The sequence below is a fragment of the Scardinius erythrophthalmus genome (genome assembly GCF_964197995.2).
Source record: "Scardinius erythrophthalmus genome assembly, chromosome: 6".
Taxonomy (NCBI): Eukaryota; Metazoa; Chordata; class Actinopteri; order Cypriniformes; family Leuciscidae; genus Scardinius; species Scardinius erythrophthalmus.
Window position 1 is genome coordinate 6,652,912 of NC_138226.1, and position 17,451 is coordinate 6,670,362.

A 17,451-nucleotide genomic window follows, 5' to 3' on the forward strand; every position below is an offset into this window, starting at 1 on the left:
TACTCAAAAGTAGTATTTGGCGGTAGTGGGTGGGTGCGGAATGAAACTCGCAGTAGTGGGATGAAAAAATCAATCCACGCAGACCTCTGCGCTGCAGTGAAAAAGTGTGCGATTGAGAGCTCAGCGCCGCAGAAACATGATGTTTTAGGCTTAGATCTTGAGCGGTTTTAACATTATTCGAATTATTATTTTAAATAGCTTTTCTTTTCTTTTTTTAAGTCATTTTATTGCACCGTTGGAAGTATGCAAGTAACCCTTGTTTGAGAAAAACTGCTCTAGAAGAGATTTCTGTGATTTTTTTCTCAAGAGACTTAAAGGGATAGTTCACTTCACCCATTGGCTTCCATAGGACTACAACAAATATACTATGGAAGTCTATGGGTGCCGTCAACTGTCTGGTTACCAACATTCTTTAAAATATATTCTTCTGTGTTCGACAACAGAATGTTTGGAACAACTTGAGGGTGAGTAAATGATGACAAAATTTTCATTTTTGGGTGAACTATCCCTTTAAACATTGCTGTCTAGGGAAAAACTGAGATACTAAAGAGCTAAAGCTTTTATTTGTGCTTTATTTTATTCCTTTGGGCATGAATACGTCAAGATTTAGCTGATTGAGGGAAATCGTTAAAATAAATGTTTAAAAACAACTTTTAAACTCTGTATTACTTGCTTAAAGGATGCCTTATATAATCTTGTTTGCTTGCAACTCTTCAGGAGCATAACAATGTTTTGGGGTCTTCACCCGCCTCTCTCTCTCTCTCTCTCTCTCTCTCTTTCACACACACACACACACACACACATCAGCAGGAAATGGCCTATCTGACATATTTATGGAGCAGCAGCAGAATATTTCATCAAATCATTCACTTGCCTTCTGTAAATAACCCAAGTGGGAAACTGCTATTAATGTATGAGAGAACACTCAGGGCATCATGGGAGAAAATAATAGTCCCACACGTCGCTCACCTGGGAAAGCAGTTGCTTGTGAACACTTCTAGAATGTCTGATCCATGAAAACCCTGGGCATCCTCCTGACTTGAGGGTCACTTCTCTCTCAGCTGTTTAGTCACTGTCGTCCTGCTGTTGGTCTGAGTCCAGCAAACTCAAGTCAGGTTAACGCTCAACCTCAACCTCATGTGAAGATGAATCTAACAGATGTATGAATCATTTTGATAAGTATCCCTGTCTGCTTCCTGTGTGTCTAACCAGCATTCATCATGCACTTCCTCTTCCCTTCACTGAGCCTTCAAAGCGCCACAAATGATTTATGAGCTGCACTGGCACACAGAGTCGTCCTTTGTAAACAGAGATAAGCAAAAGAAATGGTCACTTGATGTTCACTGCAGTTATGCCTATATTAATATAGCACATAATATTGTAGTGTAACATTCAGGCTGGGTAAAAAAAAAAAAAAAAAAACTGTGAGAAACTGTGTCAGACTTTAAATATTTTAAATGCTAAGTATTTTAATAACTGAAACTGTGTCAGACTTTAAATAGTTTAAATGTTATATTAAGTGTTTCATGTCATGCATAACTTCGTTATTTTGGTTAATTAAGTGCATCATCTGAGTATTTAAAATGCACATTTCCAGTGTGAATCCACTAATCACACTATTTATACTACAAAACGGCATAGAATACTGCATGCACGTTAATTGGACCTTGTGAATAAATGACTTTTCTATGAGATATTTATCTTGAAAAAGTCATTTATTCAAGGGATTGTTCACCCAAAAATGAAAATTCTGTCATTATTTACTCACCAGTATGTTGTTCCAAACTTGTATGAGTTTCTTTCTTCTGTTGAAATAAAGAGAAGATATTTTAAAGACTGTTTGTAACCAAACAGTTTACGGTAGCCATTGACTTGCATAGTAGGAAAAAAAAAATACTGTGGAAGTCAATGGCTACCGTAAACTGTCTGGTTACCAACAGTCTTTAAAAATAACTTAGTTTGTGTTCAGCAGAAGAAAGAAACTCATACATTTAAGCTTACATTGTAATTGACAAAATAAACATGTTAAAAATATATAAATTATTGCAATTACATTATTAAATCTGAAATATATATATATACGAAGGACTAGAAACAAAAACAGTCTTTATTAGAATCCTCACAGAAAACTCAGGGGATCGCAGGAGATAAACTAGAACTCAACCACATTCAACATAGATGATAATGGACAAATGACCTATGGAAACTCAGGGCTTATATACAAAGAGAATGTAGGGAATGAGTGGAATTAGGAATGATGGAAACGAATTATTTAAAAAACAGGGATCAGGATCAAATCAGGCAAACAGGAACAGAGCAAACAGAGTGAAAACGAAACAAAAAATGTAACATACACGTTACAACAACATGTCTTGTGGCATCCAGCCTGATTTAAATCAGTGTGCACAAGTGTTCAAATCTGGAGTCTCGTCTTTAAGGGTCCATCACCGTTGATGCACGCACCCATTACTGGATTAACAAATGACCACATGCAGCTTTTACACCAGAGAACGTGTGGGTCACATTAAGGTCTGCACAAATGAGTGTACGTCAGGACCAGATGTTTGTTTCTGAGGGAGCTCTAGGTAAATTATTAACGCTAATAGCCTCTTATCGCAAACAATTAGGCACGCAAAGCCCAAGCAGATTTAGCTAATGGCCCCAGGGGCCATGGACTCTATAGAAACAAACTGCTTCTAGTTTCATAACCACGAATGCCTCCACCTTTAGGCGCCCTTTAAGCACCCGTCTGACTTTGGATGTGAACAGTTAGCTTACGTCCTGAGCAGAGGCTTAGTTGCAGCTTCCAACATTCAGCTCAATGTAGAAAAGAGTGGTGAGTTCAGAAGCACTGTATTCAAGGGCGATTCTGGTTGTTAGCTTGTCTTCCAGCTGTCTCCGGGTTCTGGATTTTACTACAGCGTCGTTCCACAGAGAGCTTTGGCTGTCTAAATAGAGCTCATCCAAAGGCTAATCACAGGCATGCTTGATCCCCCAAACCCAACATGCTCTAAATAAAGAAATCCCCAATGCACACAGCTCATAGACTCTGCGGAGCCCTACCTCCACTACTCTAAAACCAGCAGACACAGTAACTATCCACTATCCTCATTCCTTTTCTGTCTGCTTTTAAGATGTATGCAGGAATGATTTTGATTCACCTAAAATGCTTTTTTTCTACACTTGATATGTACCTGATTATAAAGCTCTTCTCCATCATCTGTTAAAAAAAATTTAAAAACAAATTTTTTTTTCTGGTTTTTTTTTCAGCACTTTGGTCAGCCTTGGTTGTTTTTTAATGTGCTTTATAAATAAATATTGTATTGTATATTGTATAACTGCTGCCACGATCAATTGAAAGTGCACACAATGAAATTAAACAAAACAATTAAAATTCCATTACATTTATGCCTAAATTCCTATACTATAAATTTATAATCCATAAAATGCATTTGAAAGACATTTTTATCCAAAGCAACTTGCATAACGTTACTTGCATAACGAGTCTAATTTGCATTTACATATAATTTACATACAGAAATTAAGTATGTAGATCTATCTATCTATCTATCTATCTATCTATCTATCTATCTATCTATCTATCTATCTATCTATCTATCTATCTATCTATCTATCTATCTATCCATCCATCCGTCCGTCCGTCCGTCCGTCCGTCCGTCCGTCCGTCCGTCCGTCCGTCCGTCCGTCCGTCTGTCTGTCTGTCCTTAAGGTCTATAAATCTTAAACTTTTTACTCAGGAAAAAAAAAATTGTAAAGCTGATACGAATGAGTATTAAAGTATTGTAATAGAAGTCACTGATGCGTTAGTCTCAACCCTAGTAGACTAGTAATGTTTAATTCATGAACGAATCAGTGGTTTTGAACAAATCGTTAAAGTCAGGAGTTCAATACATTATGGTTTTGTTGTAATTCATTAAGAAAACACTTATAATGCTTTAACAGTATAGACATGCATATTTATACAATTGTCAGAAGTAAAAAAACGAACAACACCATGCATGGTCACGTGATCCCACGTCACCATCACTGAGCTTAATGATGAGTGATAACAACTCTTTTAGTCTTAATTTCAAATATACAGGTTGAAAGGTTTGATGAGGTTCAGCCTGATGATTTCAAATGTCCGATAATGGAAATATGCAATCTTTAAAAATTGTCACTGACGACAATTAGTTTTTTGGTGAATATACTAAACTGAGAGGAATCACAATTCCCACCACTAAAAAATAAGTCACCGATGCATCAATCTCAGCACTACTGTAATTTAAAATAAAGAAGTGTGAATGGAAAGTGGACCACAAATACATAATATTATATTAAGTATTTTAATATTTATTATATTATATTAGCGTCATTCCACCCTTTGCAAAAACTTCTTATTTATTGATTTTATTTATTGATTTATTTTTGTTTCAGTAATGGACAACATTAACATTGAAAAAATCTATATTCATTAAAATTACATTATTAAAGCTAAGCATATATATATATATATATATATATATATATATATATATATACATTGGTATTTAATTTAGTATTTTCTGAATATTTAACACTTATTTTACAAAATATTTCTATAATTATAAAATATTTCTATAGTGGTAAAATGAAAACAGAAAAAAAGTTTAAAATACTATATAGTACTAGTGCATCCCAAATCATAAAAAATGTATGCTGAATCTACGCAGGTGAATTTTCAGAGTGGGTATTATGAATATTAATTATTATAATCATTAATTAAATCATTATATTTATGAAATCATTATAGTAATATTACAATTGGATATAATAACTGCCATGCATCTGTCTTCAAACCACAGATGTAGCCTGGTAACTCGATCAAACATTATTTGAAATCAGAAATTTAATTTGATGCCACCAATCATAATGCAATAATAAATAAAGAGCTATTTACCTCATGGTTCAGCACACCAAGTCCACAGTTATTTCTATAATTAACCGGGTCTGCAAGAGGAGAGTCAATTCACATGCTTAAGCCTATGCGTGCAGACAGTAAGCCAACCTCAGGAATTAAATGAACTTCTCACAAAATGAAATGACATAGGGACAGACTTCTATATGTGTGAAGCAACACATAGCCGATGCTAAACCCAAAGCATCCCTCGTGAGAGGCTCAATCAGTTAAAAAGGCAGTTTTATTGAAGTGTCTTGTTCTCAGCCTGTCTGAGCCTCAGCTATTGTGCTAACAGGTGTGATCGCAGCACAGCACCCTCACATCACACAGATTACTGCGGCCCGTCTACACTTAATAACACACCTTCCACAGAACCCAACTAAGACGGAAAGTTCTTAACCATGTGACAAAGACACTTGAAGGCAAGCCTGCAACCTTAGCCGAAAAAAATCTTAATGCTAGCTAACGCTGCGGTACACAGGGAAGGAGACAAGAGGCCGTTTTTTAATGGATGTCAATGGAGGAGAGGCTTCACGACACTGAATAAACAGGAGGAAATAGCTTATCATTTAATGAATGGACCGCCCATCGGCTAATCTTCAACACGTTTTTGCTCTTAGACGTTCGTTTTAGATTGATCTATTTTTTGAGTTTACACCGAAAATAATGGTGTTTTATAAGAGAGGAGATTCAGTTTACAGTCATTCTCATTCGTTTATATGGTTTCCGCAAACAGTGACTGACTGTCGTACAACTCTGAACGAAATTCAATGATATCACGGCTGTAATGTGATTGGTTATCAAGGCACATGTGATCCAAGTTGGCTGTTATGCTTTCTCGAATGGTAGAGCCACAGATCCTCGTATCTCACACTAATAAGACCATGGCCGTATCCAAAATCGCATACTTCCCTACTATATAGTGACAAAATACTATATGAGACAAAAGAAGTCCGAGTAGTACCTGGACGACCTACTACTTCCGGCAAGATTCTGAAGTGTGCATACAATGGACACTTTACTATCCCATGAGGCCAAGGGAGAGGGTTTATGAATGGCAGTGAAGCATTGTAACTGACGCTGGTTGGTCACATGATAATGACAACATGGTTAATGTAGTACGTCCAGATTACACTCATACAACACACAATCATACTCTATAGAACATATTTTTTTAGTGGTCTTGAAGTAATTATTCAAAATAAGTACCTACTCAAGAGAGTATGTGATTTTGGACGCAGCCCAACTCTGCACGTGATAGTACACCCCCCAAAAAATTGTTTTACTCATTTACTCACCCTTATGTTGCCCCATACATGTATGACTTTCTATATTTTGGGGAACATTAAAAAAAAAATTTGAAGAATTATTTTGTCCGTACAATGGGAGTCAATGGGGTCCAAAACATTAGACAGTTTTGACTTTTTTTATTATTATTATTTATCTTTTTGTGTGTTGGAACAACATTAAGGTGAGTAAATAATGGAATTTTAATTTTGGAGTGATCTATCCCTTTAAGTTGCACACACGCAGTCTTGGCCTCTGCTGAATAACAATACAAACAATCATTCTACTACAATTATTCTAGTTTGTGTTTGCATGTTTTTTGTTTGACATAATTAAGGGGGTGATTAAATGTCAAGAAATTGCTTTGACACTGTTAATAAAACAGCTATTGCGTGTTGATTTAGAAAGAAACTAGCTCTCCAGCAGGCATACTTCAGTTTGTTGTCGCAAAATAACAATTAACTTATTAAGCATCAGATGAACAAGCAAACAACAAGCTGAGGAAACACTGTTTACATCACCATCTATACAGATGATAAACACACCACTGACAGCTGAAGAATGACAAACATTAGGCCGAAGAACATCTGAATATGTATCTAATGTGTGTAGCAAAATCAATACACGGTTGACACGCTTCTAATGTCACACACTTACGTCAGCCCTACTGATAGTGATAGAGATCATAATAACTTCCCTGCATCTTATTTTGCTTTACTTCTTCATGTGATTCCTCATTAATGCATTACTTTGTGCTTGTTTAAAAACGAGCACATCTGCAGCTATTCCTGGGCATTTATCCGGGTAACAGATGAGACCTAATTACAATTGAAGCTTTGATCATTTAAAGGATTCCAGCAGAAGATGCTGAAGATGTTTCAATGCAATCCTGACAGTATAAATGTACATGGTCTGCTGCAGCTGTGTTGGAAGTCGACAGCTGGCTCTATGATGCATAGATGAGTCAAGACTCAACACTATTCAGCCCTTTTTGGATGTTAAGGATTTGATAAAACAAAGCAGTTTCTTCTGCATGATTACACAGCGTGACTGACTGAATTACATTTATCATTTAGTGGCCGTCAAATCTATCAAACCTAAGGTTCAAAAAGGCAAGCATGTCTATGTTACAGCGGTGCTTCTCAACTGGTTTTGATTCAGAATCCAGATTTTACAATGGACATCAAGTGGTGACACAATACAACAGATTATTGTAAATAAAGATGCATTAATATTATCATGAACTGCATCCATTCAGCAATATGCAACTACAACTACATTAACTACTACATAGGCAGAATAGTAAAATGGACAATTTTGTGAATCCATGGACAGAAAAAGTGTGATGTGTCAAATATTGTCTTCAACAACAAAGAATTAGGGCCCTATTTTAATGATCTAAGCGCATGGTCTAAAGTGTACGGCGCAAGTGCACTTAAGGCGTGTCCGAATCCACTTTTGCTAGTTTAACGATGGGAAAAAATGGTCGGCGCACCCAGCACATGGTCTAAAAGGGCTGTCCCGATTCTCTTAATGAGTAATGGGTGTGTTTTGGGCGTAACGTGCAATAAACCAATCAGAGTCTCATCTCTCATTCCCTTTAAAAGCCAGTTGTGCTTGAGCCATGGCGGATTCGCTATTTACATGGCGGAATTTGCAAGAGGAGAGATTGAGCGCTTCTCCAGAGAGGAAACGGATCTACTCGTGCACAAGGTTAAAGTGCCCAAGCAGGCCATCTATACGGGACAAGAAGGATTCCACCATATCTTTACGTACACAATATTAACATTTTACATTGTAATCCTTTAATTAATTAATTAATACATTTTTAATATTTGGTTAGTTTGTGTGCTGCTGCCCGTCCCTGTGTGTGTAATAAGCAGAGTGTACTGTACGCGCGTTCTGCACCCGCCTAATAGGCGCATATTACTAATATGGTTACTTTAACCAAAAAAATACTGCGCCATTGACTTTAGACCAGGTTTCAGTTGGTCAATGGCGCAGTCTATTTCAGTTGCCTCAAAATAGCAACGCGCCAACAATGCGCCAGAATTCAGACCAGCACGCCCATGGGCGCACAAATGGGCGCAAATGCATTTGCTATTTAAACAACGTGGCGCAGGATGTGAAAATGATAACTGCGTCGGGCTGAAACTAGCAAAAAACACTTGCGTCGCGCCTGGCGCCGATTTGCGCCGGGTATATGATAGGACCCTAAAGGGTTTTCCGATTCAAAAGCTGATCATCATATTTATTAGCTTATGTATAAAGCATTTGGCCTTTTTTCTCTGCTCTCAGCGACCCTATATCAGAACAGATCGGTGACCCATTTTTGTGTCGTAAGTCGCAAACCCACCACTTGAGAACCACTGGTATACATACTGGAGCTTATGAATCTATAATGCCATAGTAGCACAGATCTAGGCAGTTGCAAAGGCTCTAACGGGCACTACCTCTTCTGGGAGTATCTATAATTTTCAGCCTACTTAACATGATCCACAAGGTCCTATCCGTTGATGTATGGATCTATATTTGGATATGTGTGTGGGCAAGAGAAACGATGTCGAGGGCACATCTGCAAAGATCTAACACTTATGTAGGCCTACATGAAGAAAACAAAGTACTTTAGCTACACTGCTAACCTTCATAGTGTTGTTTGAAGGAAGTATAGTCCAACATGCTGGAGGTAAGGCCAGGTGCAATTTGGTTAACACAAATTTGAATTGTAAAATATCAGGGTTGTGGCATTAAGTATTTAAGGATGTAAAAATGATGAAATTGCATTTTCAATCCAGTTCTTGCCCTTCAATAAACCAACTATGCAATGCTGTCATTATTTTTTCTTATCATTCATCATCAGTGTATTACATTTGATCATCATGAAGTTTAAAAAGTTGTAAAGACGTAGACCAGGGTTATATCCCATATCTCTAACATGAGTCCAGCTGCACAAATGCTTGATTTCTCTAGCAATGGTTTTAAAACACCTAGTTGAAGATAGATTTGAACCAAATGTTTAAACTGCATTTTTAAAACAAGGCTTTTCTATTAGGCCAATCTGTAATATGCTATTTAATGGTAGATTCTCACAGTGACAACTTACCCCATATAACATGCATCATCAGCATGGTATAAATGTAATGTATCTTTCTACATGTGCCAATTCAGAAATTGAATTTCAAAAATAAAACCACACTGGGGAATACTTAGAAAATAATTGTGACAAATAGCCCCGATTACAACTAATTAGATCACCAAAGACCTAAACTCTACATTTGATCCAGATAACTACACAACTTTTCAAAGAGACATAGGAAGGAAACTTTTTAATAACTATAATTGCACAAAATCTGACACTAACATTATTATATTACTTTAATGATAGGGTCAATGGCTAATGCAAGATGAAATCTTCTGAAAAATGTATATATATTTGAGTAACTTAAAAAAAATCTGAACTCTTCATTTCAACAGTTTCTGCCATAAATCTTTCATTCTATATTTAGTAACCAATGATGGGATTTCGGTAATAACTTCATGCATGCTCAGGATGACTAGCTCAAATAACCTACTTCAGCATCTTTCAAGCATTAACCCTTTCAGGTACGCAAACGCTCTGCTCTTTGTTACAGGTTTCTCGATACTATGAATTTGAATGTATTTTCACTATTATATTTTACATAAAGGACTGAACATTTCTGCACACAACATCGCCTTTGAATCGTTGTATCCAATCCGTAAAATACGTCTGCAAACGCTTCACCTCACTATACGACTGCACGAGCATCTTCCTATCCATATGGATGACCTGTCCGCGCATTTTACGCATCCGAACCGAGTGTTTTGTCGGCTTTGTTGTTCAGCACACACCCCTGTCATCATCATATCCATTGGGAGACCCATTTCTGCCATAGGCTCTGGAGGAAGGAGCGCATGCACGCACCCGTATCCACGATAGCCAAGATGATCTGCGCTCTTCCTCATTGTGCCATCATGAATATGTGTGATGCTGAAGATCTGCATCCGGGGAGTGTTGTGCTCGCCTACCTGTGTGTTTGGAGAGTTGTCCAAGCAAAACGAGAATGTAGACGATGGGTCAGAGAGCGCAGCGGCCGTGCTGGTCCATAGTGAAGCGCTCCAGCTGCTCTATCTCTCTCTTTCTATCTCTCTCTCTCATCCGAGTGCGATGCTCACGTCAGCCACTAGATGATGCTGAGTGGTGCGCGCGTCATGGGTGCTGCGCATCAGGGCCAGACCGTCAAGTATGATCATCCTTTTGTGAGGGACCCCCTTCCTAAAATTTAAAAAGGCATATTATTTTAATATATTTTTGTAATCATTTGTATGTATGTCAATCTACTTTTTATTATAAGTTTTATTTAGATTATTTTTTTTTCTATTATTAATTCAGTCAAATTGAATTTATAACATAATCAATTAAGGTTGGGAACTGAGAAAAAGGTTACATTTCTTTACAAAATATAAAAAATATATATATATATTCATGATTCGGTTCTCAAACGTTAATTATTCCATGAAACATCGAGCTGTACACTTTCTGACAATGTTACACCTGCACTATACTATTCACTGAATCTAAACCACACGCCACCTATGTGCAGTCCGAATCCCGAATGGATTAAGGCGGGCGTACACGGTGCGAGTTCGGACCAGGATCGGACACTCGGGAGGTCGTGAGATATTGCACACGTTGCGAGTCAGTTTAACTGATAATCGCGTCAATGCAGCTGGTACACGGCACGACTGTCCTGCACGAATTTTATCCCGAGCCGGCAGCAATCACGTGAGCTTTCGCGCTAAACACAGAGACCGTCAATATTGCATGCAGGCAAAGCTTCAGATAGAAAAAATGACAGAAATGTGTGTGCAAATGATTTGTTGTAAAGCAGAGAACAGTAGCCATTCAACGTAAAAACTAGAGAGAGAGAGAATTATTATTTTTATTTTATTATTTTTATTTAATATTATTATTATTATTTTCTGTAGTACAATGTTCAAAATAATTTTCTATGCTGTTTTGATGCTTTGGCAATACAATTGTATTTTTGTCATGCCAATAAAGCTTTATTGAATTGAACAGAATTGAATTGAGAGAAGTGTGTGTGTGTGTGTGTGTGTGTGTGTGTGTGTGTGTGTGTGTGTGTGTGTGTGCATGTGTGGACATGTTTTTCTACACCGGTGGGGACTTAAACCTGAATGCACACAGACTCATGGGGACTCGTGTCACCGTGGGGACCTAAATTGAGGTCCCCATGGGTACAAAAGCTTATAAATCATACAGAATTAGTTTTTTTGAAAATGTAAAAATGCAGAATGTCTCCTGTGATGGGTAGGTTTAGGGATAGGGGCAGTGTAAGGGGATAGAATATACAGTTTGTACAGTATAAAAACCATTACGTCTATGGAGAGTCCCCACAAAGATAGTGCACCAGACATGTGTGTGTGTGTGTGTGTGTGTGTGTGTGTGTGTGTGTGTGTGTGTGTGTGTGTGTGTGTGTGTGTGTGTGTGTGTGTGTGTGTGTGTGTGTGTGTGTGTGTGTGTGTGTGTGTGTGTGTGTGTGTGTGTGTGTATGAGAGAGGGAGAGAGACAGTGTATGCGCACGCTGTATGGTTGCTGCCACTGAGGTATAGCCCCACGTGGTTGTGTATAATTTGGAAATAGGAGACAGCTGGTGAAAATCGGGCCGACTCCCCGAATTTTTTAAACATGTTTAAAGATGATCGGGAGGTCGGGGAGGTGCTTATAACGTGCTCGGCTCGGCTCGTAATTCCTCTCACACGCTGCGAGCCGCGAGCATGCGAGCATCACCGATTCCACTCGATTTCTCCCGAGTGAAAAAAATCATCTGCGAGCTCGTAAAAAAAGCAAAAATCGCACCGTGTACGCCCGCCTTTAGGTGTGTGATTCCCAAACGAATAACTTTTATGAGCCAGCTAGTGAATCAAAAGCATAAAACATGCAACCTAGTTTCCGCCTCAGTCTGATGCATATGGCACACTTATCTGGAAACACTTCAGGAGTTTCAAAGTCGTCATCTGATGACGTGTCGTGTGTGACAATGAGTGCTTGCAGGATCAACTAAATGATGGATTTTCAAAAGTATGTGAAATTCGTGGCTCCATTGTTGTTCTTGAATGAATAATTTATAGATTCACGCCGGACTATTATTGCACGGACATTTGGCGCAAGATGTGCGCTGATGCGAAGTCTTTCTTCAAAGTGACGTCACTAACTACTGGCCTGCATAAATACAATCATAATACAGCATTGTTAGTCGTTTTCGCATATCAGTGCGAATGGGCATCGTTTTGATATTGTTATCTGTAGCCTACTAAGAAAAAAACTTTTCCGCTTTTAGTGCATCATTGTCATGGTAAAAATACTCTTAGTAAATTAAAAACATAACCAGTGTAGTCACTTTCCCAAATGAACTACTCTTGTGAATCGTTTTTTTTTTTTTTTTAGCGAAACAAAACATAAAATTAATTAATTGCTTCGACCAACCCGATCTCACGGCAATTCGTACGAATTTTACGAGGTGGTTAATTCGTATGAATTCATACGACCTCACTCGTACGAATTTGTACGATTTTTGCTAAATCGTAGGCTACATATTTTACGAGTTGCCCAATTCGTATGAATTCGTACGAATGACCTACCCCTGACCCGACCCCTAAACCTAACCATCACGTGGGTTTAGACAAATCGTACGAATTCGTACAAGTGAGGTCGTAAAGGTCCTTGCACACTGAGTCCGAAATTCAAAAGATCAAAATGCTTGCTACAGATGCGAAAAACGCAGAAAATCTAACCCGAACCGAATTTGTTAATGACGGACGAAGATTTCGGAGGCAGTGTGCAAGCGTGATTGACATAACGTGAGGTCGTATTTATTTTTTAACGTGCGAAAATTTCAGATGCGAATTTCGGACTCAGTGTGCAAGGGCCTTAAGAATTCGTACGAATTAGCCACCTTTTAATTACTCGTACAAATTCGTACGAATTGGTCGTGAGATAGCATTGGTCCGACTCCCAACTGAAGGACTCGGTTCTCATCAGCGCCGCCTGTGTACTAATAATGACTCTTATCGAGTCGGTTCTTTTGAGTGAATAAAACATTTTTCTTAATATGAATGAATGAAAGAGCAGTTTATAGCTTTCAAACACTGCAAAAAAATAAAAGCACAAAATGTAGCCCAGGCTACTAATTTTCTGCCAGGACATTATCCAGTAATTTCATGGAAATGTATACGTTAACCTGTAAGAACAACACAATGCAATGCGTAATTCAAAATACACCTGTAAAATACCAATACAGAAAATTCATATTTATACAGTAGCGGTAGCCTATTGTGCCATATTTTTACAGACCTTTTTACAGAGTAGGTTTTACTCGAAATACGCCAAGAACAGTTCCTGGTGTTAAATGGGAGTTGATGTACTAAATGAACGAACAGCAAGTATAGATTAGTAGTTAAAATTAAATAACTTGGGGCCCATGTTGAACTGTCTTGCTTTTCTGCAAATAACCTTACAGATCCTTTTTGCTCATTTTGAGATTTGCGAGCCTTTCTTTTCAACCGTACCCTACATTTGCTTGTTTGAAAATAAGAAATTGTGACCTGTCAGATTTGATGAGAGCCTGTAGGCCTACATATCAACTCCTTCCTGCCAGACATAGGCTATAACACTCATTTCCCATTCAGTGCCTTGCAGCGAAATGAAACCAGCATATCAGAGGGGTCTGAAATGAATGCAGTGTGTGACTGATAAATTCATGACTTGGACTGTTTCCAAACACACACATTGCTTATTTTCTTGTCCCTAATCACTTGTTTTGTTGTCATTGATTTCTCTCATTCTGTCACTGCAGAGCTCAAAGGCAGGATGCTCTTCTCATGCTGTAACACAATAGCTGGTTTATCAAATAATTGAGAGATGGAAATAGAGTGTTTTCCTTGGATAAACCTGATGTACTGGTTTTGCTGATAAGGTACAGTCTTGATTTAGAGTGAGGATGATTATTTATTTAGGTGTTATTCAATAATAAATAAGTCATAAGTGGTTGCTCGCATGTCTTGTGAAAAGTATTTGAGACGGAGATGCTGACCCCGATTTGCTTATTTTATTTTATGATCCCAGAGTCCCACTGTGTTCTATTTGTTCTATTGATGGCTAATTTCACTAAACCGACAAACCTTTTATACTTGAAATGGTTAAACTAGGGTTGAGCTAATCCTTTTTCTTGATATCCAAACTTTAAATAATCGTGTGTTTTTGCATATTCACTGTGAGTTGTGTAAATGACTTTAAATTAATTACTAAATTAGTATCAGTATGAAAGATGCACAGCCTACTGTAAGATTCAGTACAGTTTCAGATCACGCTGCCTCCTTGTGGATACAATGTTGTCATTTTCATAGCAGAATCTGAAATGATTTGATTGTGGAATATATGAATGACTGTATATATTGCATGCCATGTTTTCAAAGTGTAACGATATGGAATGATAAGTATAGAGAGAAGTATCATAAGTACGACTATACTATTACTCATACTTAGATTTGAACAAACCCCTAAACATTAAAATTGACTTATCACTCATTTATACACAGCACTGTCACAAATGATAGGAGAGGTGTGCTGTTTTGCTAAGCTCTCACTTATATGGAAAATGAAAAAAACTTAGTTGACATTTACTCTCCGAAGATGAATGTCCTGTGTCAGCAGAATCTCTAAAATATTCATGAGCTTTTAAAAGACGAGCAAATTTTGTTAGATGAGGGATGGTAATTTTCTTTGCCATCAGTGCAGGGAATATTTCAGTGTGTAAGATCCGAGCTGGAAAGCCCTGTCTGATACGACCGATAATGTTATCAACAAATGTAAAAAAAAAAAAAAAAACATGAATATGTTAATATTATGATGCAGTTCTCAACACTGATCCATCTAAGTTGTGGATTGAACATAATTCAACTCAGTTTTATTTCTAAAGTGCTTTTACATATTTGTTGCCAAGATCCTTTTACAGCAATCTGAGGGCCCTAGTACATAATCAATGTAAGAGAGACAGAGACACGAAATATCTTTAAATCACAACAAGCTAGAGAGACCATAAATGTGTGTGTGTGTGAGTGAGTGTGTGTGTGTATGTGTGTGTGTGTGTGTGTGTGTGTGTGTGTGTGTGTGTGTGTGTGTGTGTGTGTGTGTGTGTGTGTGTGTGTGTGTGTGTGTGTGTGTGTGTGTGTGTGTGTGTGTGAAGCTCCATGGATGTTAAAGTTTCTTCATGGAACCAGATGCCAATAAAGAACCTTTATTTCTAATAAATAAAGAGTGTGCCTTGTGAAAATTTTTGATTTTGAGTCATTTGCATCATTGTTGACTCATCTGATCAATTTATTTGAGTAAAAAGGATTAAACTAATTTCATTATTTATTAAATATTTTTCATTAAACTGGCATTACATCTCACAATTGTGACTATTTTTTGAGTTTGCGTCTTTGTATCTCACAACTGCAGATTTATATCTCATAAACAGGATTAATATTATTCCGAGGTTGAAACAGGTTTTACACTGCCATTCAAAACTTAGAGGTCTTTAACATGTTAGTGTTTATGACATCTCTTGTATTTATTGGATCAACAATCGGTTGCAATAATGGTAAGGAGTAAGGACATATGAGGGGATAGGAGTGGCAGTAAACAGTCCTTTATTCAAACAAATCACTAGACATAAAACACGACCAGAACAACCGGTTAAAACGCAACTTGAACAAACAGTCAACTGAAAGAACCACAGAGCTTAAATACCAAAGAAAACTAATCAAGCGAACAAGACACACCTGAATCAAACTAATCAAATAATGAGAAAACGTAACTAAACAAAGACATACACAGAGCCAAAACCAGATTAACTGTTACACAAACATACAGTAAAGCAGCAATATATATATATTACTCCAGTCTTGTGTCCCATCCTTCAGAAATCATTCTAATTTTCTGCTCAAGAAACATTTATTATTATTATCATCATCATTGAACACAGTTGTTATTTTGTACAGTTATATTACAGTGGAGGAGCTGCAGTTTCCAGACCCATTATTCTAAATTTAAAATCCTTTTCTTTTCTGCTCACAGGTTGTTTTTTTGTTTGTTTGTTTGTTTGTTTTTTTTTTTTTTTTTTTTTTTGCTTCCTTTTGTCAAAGCCGTCTGTCTCATATCTGGATCTTGTTAGTGACACAGCACTGTTCTCAGAGCTCATTGCCCAGACTGGTCTCTTGCCTGTCAGTGGTGGTGGTGATCTCCTCCTCCCCCGACGAGAATCCCAGAAGGACACGATTCCAACATTCCATCAGAACGCAGCGTCAGCACAGACCTGGAGGAGTAGACGCTCACTATTAGCAGCACCTGCCATTACTCAGCCACAATAAGGCAGACAGTGCGTCTGAAGCACAGACTGTGGGCAGGAGTATGGTTGGTATTACTGCATCCTTCTGCCAAGCCAAGATCCGAGCCCCGAAAAAGTATACAGCCTGTCAATCAAAGCAATGCTTGCATATGTCAGTCAAAGCAAGGGTATTCTGCACACAGCTGGTGCTGTTTAGATTGGACTGCAAATGTTGGAGACTGAGCCATTGCAATGCAGCTTTCAAACCGCTTGAGCGCGCATGATTGATGTGTTTGTGTTAATAAAGCCACTGTGTGTTTGCAACACATTCTCACACCCAAGGCGTCACTTTTTGTCACTTTCAACCATGCTTCAATATCTGACGCTCAAAGCGCCCCCTAGCGTCCATATGTGACGCTTCGGTTATGGGTAGCTTTAGGCGTCATGTAACTGACGCTTTCGGAAGCCTCAATATTCGACGCACAAAGCGCCCCCTAGCGTCCATATGTGACGCTTCGGTTGGGTAGGTTTAGGTCTGTGGTAGGGTTATGCGTCTCAAATGGACGCTAAAGGCTGCTTTGAGCGTCAGATATTGAAGCATGGTTGAAAGTGTTAAAAAGTGACGCCTTGTTTGAGTCACAGGCCAGACCTTCTATCGTGATGCACTGCAGGTCAAAGTCTGTAGGCACATTGTCGGAGAGGTTTGCATGAAAACTGAGGTGATGTTACTAAGAAAACCTGAACAGAGAAGAGTCAAGGCAGACATCCAGGTAATGAAATGTCTTGATGTCTGTGTCTTAGTTTGTCAAGCCACAG

General features: G+C 38.0%; 1 protein-coding gene across 1 annotated transcript in view; it reads right to left on the reverse strand.

Moving 5' to 3' along the window:
- slc4a3 (solute carrier family 4 member 3) overlaps nt 1-16,913 on the reverse strand; it is a gene marked incomplete at its 3' end in the record, with an annotated part of 86,087 nt that extends 69,174 nt beyond the window's left edge. The window contains exons 1-2 of the mRNA XM_081367751.1: nt 16,530-16,913; nt 10,274-10,520 (exon numbers count right to left, since the gene is read on the reverse strand). The remainder of the gene's footprint in view (nt 1-10,273; nt 10,521-16,529) is intronic.
- Nucleotides 16,914-17,451: the final 538 nt, after the last annotated feature.